Source organism: Echinops telfairi, unplaced genomic scaffold (assembly GCF_000313985.2).
Source record: "Echinops telfairi isolate 266 unplaced genomic scaffold, ASM31398v2 ScPeMD7_5592;HRSCAF=6446, whole genome shotgun sequence".
NCBI lineage: Eukaryota > Metazoa > Chordata > Mammalia > Afrosoricida > Tenrecidae > Echinops > Echinops telfairi.
In genome coordinates this window covers 36,485,891-36,492,889 of record NW_022109491.1, presented here as the reverse complement: position 1 = coordinate 36,492,889, position 6,999 = coordinate 36,485,891, and positions in this window count along the sequence as shown.

The window sequence follows — 6,999 nt, the reverse complement described above, 5'->3', positions numbered from 1 at the left end:
GCATCTGAAAGTGAAAATGCCTTTTTTAAAAGAGAAGTGACTTTCTCCACACATGAAGTATTTTTTAAAGAGACCGGGCAATGCTTTTCTTGGCAAGTGGAGAACTTAGTTAGGTTGCTGAAAGACAGAGAGAAAGATGGCTAAGTTACCAGCTTCTCCAATCTTTGACATGCTCGCCAGAGATTCAAGGTGTGAAAACAGAACATTTCTGGTAGGCATTGACCTTAACCTGCTGTGTATCATATAGCCAGGCTAGCAGAAACTTCCTTACAATCAGCAGGACGCCAGGCTCACATTTAAGATCAGCTGCAAAGGAGAGGAGATTGACGTTATCCGGGGTTTCGTTTCAGTTGGATTCACAATCAATGGTCAGGAGAGCAGCCATCAAGAAATCAAATGATGTCCCTTTGAGGACAAAGACACACCTGACCCAAGATATGGACTCTTAATCTTGGATGCACAAAGCAACTGGACCATAAATAAAGAAAAGAGAAGAAATGTATTTGAATGGACTACCAGAGAAACAAGTCGATCTGATTTGAAAGAGGTACGGCTGGAGTGCTCCTTAGAAGTAACGATCATGAGACTTTTTCTCATGGACGTCGGGCATGTGATCAAGAGGGACGACTCCTTGGAGAAGAACATCATGCTTGGTGAAATAGGGAGTCTGTGAAAAAGAGGAAGCCCCTCAATGAGACAGACCGGCACGGTCTGAGCAGACCACGGTGAGGGGGGTGTCGGAGGAGGCAGTGCTTTGTTTGTTGCACGTAGGGTCCCTCCAGGTCAGACTCGGTGGCACCTAGAATAACCACACGAAAGAGAAAGACCACAACCGACTGTACGAAGAAGCAACTCTGTTCAAAATGCTGCACCCCAGAAGTGGTTGTGAATCTTCTCGGAGATGTACTTTTCAATGTATGGATTTTGTGGCCGGGACAGAGGGCAGTGGGACTTTCTCAGGCTTCTGTGCGGGCCCAAAGGAAAATCACCTCAGGACCATTCTAAGAATTCCACTGCTCCAACTGTTCCTCACACTAACAGAAGCAGAAATTCTGATGGTGGAAGATAGATAGCCGTCTTTCTTCAGGTTCCCTAGGCGAATGCCATCTATAGTTAAGGTTGGAATGGAGCAGACACACTGGTGCATTTGTTGAAGCATGGATTTCTGCGTTCCAGAGGGTCCATCTTAGTAGGCCAAGGTGGGTCTGGAGGAGCCCTGGAGGGACAGCGGTTAAGAGCCCCGTCGCAAACCACCCAGGGCGGTGTGGAGGCAGCTGCTGGAAGAACACACTTGGACGAGGAAGATCCTGAATGCAGCCTCTTGTTCATCCCGCCTGTGCTGATGGAGTGCAGTAGCAGTCTCCTGGCTAGTCCCTGGGGTGGCTGGAAGGTAGCATTGGATCCGTAGGATGCTTGATAGTTAGGAACAGAAATGAATAGGAAGGTACCTACTCTGAATGTGAATGGGATATTTTCTCAATTAAATGTAGCAGTTGAGAGAAAAGTAGCAGCTTAGAGTTGAATATGTCAGGTAAGCAGATATAAGAGTACTGCTTTATGAAAAGATATGGCTAGTTAACTTGCTTGCTAAGTAAAAATCTCCTATTAGGAAGGACACTAGCATATGAAACATATCGCACAATTAAGTGGCATGGAGTGAGTCCAGAGAAAAAGGCAATAAGTGTATAAACTATTTTATCAGTCACAGTGTCCAGTATGACAGGCACCTTGTGCAGTCAGTGCTAGCCATGCAACTTCTGATATTTACTTACAAATAAAAATTGTCTAGTGATAAATTACAAAAGAAGTCTCAAAACACAAGCACGCATGTTCCATTTTCTGGTATCCAGAGCAGTAATTGTGAAAATAAAATCAAGCATTTAAAAATATGTTTCCCGAGATTGAGCCTTATTCAATAAAAATTTCTCCTTGATCTTTAAAAAACCCATGTGCTTTCTTATTCCAGGTCTCATCATCTTGACTAAGCTCACTTAACAGAACTGCTATTTGCCTACCCCAAAGCATTCTCCCTTTTACATTAATAAATTCATTTTATAGGAAAAGCTTTATGATATATTTTCCATATCTTTCTATATGTACCTGCTCAGTAGGCAGGTACACTTTACCTCTTGCCCTTTATCATGTCTTCCTGCCTTGAACATAGGTAACAGGTGAACGTGATGCCACCATCGTAAGCCCTTGAAGCACTGACCTTGAAGACAAATGCTCCATGCCAAAGAAGACACCGTGGAAAGACAGAAGGAGCCAGGAGCAACGTTCTCATGACAGTTTTGCAGCATCAGCTCAGAGGCACCAGCCTCCCATCTTCTGTGACAAAAATAACCCCCTGTTTGGTTAGATCATCATGGTCCAGTTTCTGTTTCTTACAATTCAAAACAATCCCAACTGGTATATCGACCTACTTGTGAAAAGTAGTTTGCTACTGGCCATATTTAGAGCCGTGATTCTCAGAAGTTAGCATGTATCAGAATCACCTGGAAACGGGTTTAAACACAGACTTCTGGGCCATATCCCAGAGATCCTGACTGAGTAAGTTAAGGAGAGACTTAAAAATCTTTAAATGTTTAACAAGTTCCTATGTGATGCTGCTCCTGCTGGTTTGGGAATCATATATTAAGAACCCCACTTGAAGAGATGGGGAAAAAAACAAAGACAAAAAAACTGTCACCGTTTCACTGTAAGGCCATCTCAAATGAAGTGTTGGAATGGATGACACTTTCATGTATATATGTTTTCATTGCTCAAGGATTGCAGCCATCAGTATGGATTACAACTCAGTGTAAAGAAGACCCAAATCCTCCCAACAGAACCAGTAGGGAACATCATGATAAGCAGAGAAAACATTTAAGTTGTCAAGGATCTGGGTCTTGTTTGGATCCACTATCAATGCTCATGGAAGTGGCAGTCAGGAGATCAAATGACACATTGCTTTGGGTAAGTGCATAAGAAGTCTTTAAAGTGTTGAAAAGCAAGAATGGTACTCCAAGGACTAATGTATGCCTAACCAGAGCCATGGTATTTTCCATTGCCTCCTATGCATGTGAAAGTTGGATATTGAATACAGAAGACAGAAGAATCATTGCATTTGAATTATGGTGTTGGTGAAGAATACTGAAAGTACCATGGACTGCCAACTCCCCCAGCAAATTTGTCTTGTAAGAAGTCCACCAGAATGCTCCTTAAAGGCAAAGGTGGCGAGACTTGTCTCACAGACATTGGACATGTTGTCAGGAGAGAGCAGACTCTAGAGAAGGCCATCATGCTTGCTAAAGTAGACGATCAGTGAAAACCATGCAGGCCCTCGACAAGATGGATTTATACAATGGTTGCAACAATGAGCTCAAACACACAAAGAATTGTGCAGATGGCGCAGGACTGGGTGGCGTTTTGCTCCTTTGTCCATGTGGTCACTGTGAGTTGGAACCAACTTGACGGCACCTAACATGATAGCAACCCAAAGATAGTACCCATACCCAGCTATTGGGTAAAAGTCCAACTCTCAAAATGGTGGGATGTATATTGTCATGGTTTCCTAAGTAGTCAGTCTATCAGCGAGTACAAATAATATTTTGTTGGCTCTTGTGACATGGTGGTTACAAATTGGGCTTCTAACTGCAAGGACAACAGTTCAAAACCACAAGCTGCTCCTTGGGAGAAAGACAGGGCTTTCTACCCTTGTAAAGAGTTACAGTCTCGGAACCTCATTGGTAGTTTCTCCCTGTGTTATAGGGTCACTATGAGTTGGTATTTTTTAGGGGTCAAACAGCTTCATGAATTCTGAACTTCCTCTGAAGGTGCCAGGCCCTGGCAGCCAGGGTCTTTCGTGGATTAGTTCACTTGTGTAGATAATCCCAGGCACCAATAATTTCCCTTTATTCCACCTGCCCGCCAGGAGCACTCCAAGACTTCAGTGTTGAGTTGAGGGAGTAGGCTTGCTGCCCTCTGGTATCTATAAATCCTAGATACTTTGGTAGAAAGGTAAGGTGACATTGTATTTCCATTCCTCCTTTAAAGAGTCACTTCTCACACCATGCAATAACAACGGACAACTTTCCAAAGGAGCCATGAGAGACACATTTTTGCAAAAGCTGATTTATGGCCAGTCACCAAAAAAGGTTGCCTGAGTCACTCTCCATGACTCATGCTCCCTCCAGAATATTCAATGATAAGAATCTTCCTTTAGACACACACACACACACACACACACACACACAAATATGGGCTAACTCCAAGGTCCTTCCCTCAAATACAACAATGAATCCTGAGGCTACACAAGAAAAGTAAATAAAGGCCATTTGCAGACTAGCCCCAAAGGACCTGGTTTTTGAGTCTCCAGGCCCTCATTTGATAGGTTGAGCTTTTGTCCTTGAAGGTCCTTTGTTTTCTCAATTAGGGATAAGAGTGACTGGTTTAAAATATCGTATGTGTTTGAGGATATGAAGAACAGTGCAATTACTATAAGAACATTTTCATTCTTTGAATACAGGAGACCGGTTAAAGTTTCATTTAATCCAGCCAGTTGCCTTGTGTGAAGAATCCATTTATTCCCTTGTGTAACATGTGGGGAATCTGGTCAAAGAGAGCAGAAGTCAAAAGAAATGCACCAGGTTGACTGGAGAACGTGTAGTCACAAGAAGTACGAACAAAGAAACAGAAGCCATCTGGCCTGCTGTTGGGTTGGTTCTGACTGCCAGCAACTCTGTGTGCAACAGAATGACACACTGCCCGGTCCCGTGCCGGCCTCACAATTCTCATCATGTGTGAGTCCATTGTTGCAGCCCATGGGCCACTCCCCCTCACGGAGGGCCTTCCTCCGCCTTGCTTCCCTCCTACTTTACCATGCGTGATATCCTTTTCCAGAGACTGGGGCCTTATGATAGCATGTCCCCAGTATGTGGGATGGAATATTGCCACCCCCACTTCTAACGAGAGTTCTAACTGTACATTTTCCAATCAGGCACAGAGATGGACTCTTCCCAGGATGCTTTTTTGTTTTTTCTTCATTCTCGTATATGGTGGGAGGTTGAGAGACCTATTTATATTAGAAAGGAATATTTGGGGGATCATAAGAAGTTAGATACTTTTAGCTTTGAAACTAGACCAGGAGAAACCTCATTAATGATTATCTATATCATTATTTATTATAATATGTCATTATATAACATATGTTCATATAAGATAATGTACAATTAATGATGCATAATATATAATAGAAATATTCAGGAATCCTGGTAGTTTGGTGATTAAGTTCTCAGCTGCAAACAGAAGAGTTGGTGATTCAAACCCACCAAGAAGCTCAGTGGGAGAACGATGTGGGGATGGCTTTGGTAAAGATTAAAGCCTTGGGAATTCTATGGTGCCATTCTGTTCTTTCCTATAGAGTTACTATTGGTTAGGTTTGACTTCATGGCAATGGGAAACCCTATATTGGCAATGTGTTATACTATGATATTAAACATTTTTTTCTTAGAATAGTTTCATTAAGATACCATTCACATGCAATAAAATTATCCATTCTAAAGTATACAATTTAACTTTGCTTCATATGAAATACAGTATCTAATTCCAGAATATTTTGACTACCCCCCAAAGTAACCCTGAGCTCATTAGTAATCACTACCCATTTCCCCTTGCCCAGCCCTTGAAAACAACCAGTTAACTTCGTGTCTATATGGATTTCCCTATTCTGGACATTTCATATGAATGGAATCCTATGTTAGGTGGTCTTTTGTGATTGACTTCTTTCATTAGCGCAATGTTTTCAATGTTTATCATGGAAAATCATACTTTATTCTATGGATATATTACATTTTGTTTATTCATTCATCAGTTCATAGACATTTAGGTTGTTTCTACTTTTAGTGATTCAACAAAAATAGAGCTTAGAACATCTATATACAAGTTTCTGTGTGGATATGGGAGAGGATGTAAAAATCATGAAAAAAATCTCATCTTTTAATTTAATTTTTCCATAAGCTTTTTTACACCTCCCTACCCCTTACCCCTCCCCGCCGCCCACATGTCTTTAGTTTTTATAGGAACACACCAAATGAGAGGAATTGATGGGTCAATTCCTTAATATTTAAGGAATTTTCAGACTGTTTTTTGAAAGTGAATGCCTACACTATTTTATAATACTATCAATATATCTAGATAAGCATTATGCCTTTTCTAACCCCATCAACATTTGTTGTTCTCTGTCTGTTTTCTTTTCATCTTATTGTCATATTAATGAGCATGAAGGACTATTTCATTATGATTTTGATGTATACTTCTCTAAATACTAATGATTAAGAAACCCGCATTGATAAGGCATTAGGCTGTTAACGGTTGACTGTTCAAATCCACCAGCTACACCTTTGGAGAAAGATAAGCCTTTTTGCTCCTGAAAGTATTTATAGGAGCAAAGCAACTTTTCTCAAATCACTACGCTTTAAAATAAAAAATAGGAAAATGAAGGGGAAAAATAAAATACATGAAAATTGAGCAACATCCTGATAAAAGCTACTGGATAGTAGAAAAATAAGGAAGGCAATTTTAAAGTTCTTTGCATAAAATGAGAATGAAAACATAATATATCAAGACCGTTGGGACACAACAAAAGCACTGCTCAAAGGGTAATTTATAGCAATAAACACACATTAAAAAACAAACAAACAAACAAAGATCAACCCCTTAACCAAACATTTGTAACGATTACAGAATGAGCAGCAAGCTAAACTTTCAGCCACCAGAAAAAAAAAAAGATTCAACAAGAAAAGTTGCTTCTTTGAAAAGATGAACAAAATCAACAAACAATGACAACTCTCACAAAAGAAAAAAAGATGCAAATAACAAATAAGAAAAAAGATGGCCAGCCACACAAAACCAATGGAAATAAAAGAACAATAAGAGGATATTATGAAGAACTCTTCTCCAACAATTAGAAAACCTGGAAGAAATTGGAAAATTTCAAAAAAGCATACCACCTACATAAAC